This window comes from Plasmopara halstedii (assembly GCF_900000015.1).
Source record: "Plasmopara halstedii genome assembly, contig: Scaffold_658, whole genome shotgun sequence".
In the NCBI taxonomy this organism is placed as follows: Eukaryota; Oomycota; class Peronosporomycetes; order Peronosporales; family Peronosporaceae; genus Plasmopara; species Plasmopara halstedii.
The window spans coordinates 718,720-719,185 of record NW_020187575.1 but is presented as its reverse complement, the minus strand read 5'-3'; positions in this window follow the sequence as shown (position 1 = coordinate 719,185).

The following is a 466-nucleotide window of genomic DNA, read 5'->3' as shown; positions in this document are numbered from 1 at the left end:
TATGCAAGCCGGGCTTGCTGGTCGTGGAGGCGACCGTAAAGGGCTTCGAGAAGCCATGCAAGATCCTCATCAATTTCGGGGCGTCGGGCAGTTATGCTTGACGCTCCACGATGGAAGGCAGTCAGCTGCATGCTGAGGCGCTGAAAGCGCGGTTGGGTGACATCATCACTGTTCGCCTAGCGACAGGGACACGTGTCACGGTCCCGAAGGTCCTTGTGGACCTCGGAGTCAAGTTCCTGGACCTTGATAGCGTGGAACGCTGGCTAGTCTTAGACATGGATGCAAGGTATGACCTCATCCTAGGAATGGCATGGTTGGAACACCATTAGCCATGGATTGATTGGAAGTCAAAGAACTTGGGCGATACGCGCACATCTCCTGGTGGAGCTTCGGCGAGTCATGGACCCACCTCTGCTAGGAGATAAAAGCGCTATTGGCGAGAGCACTTGGCCGAGACCGTCAACGC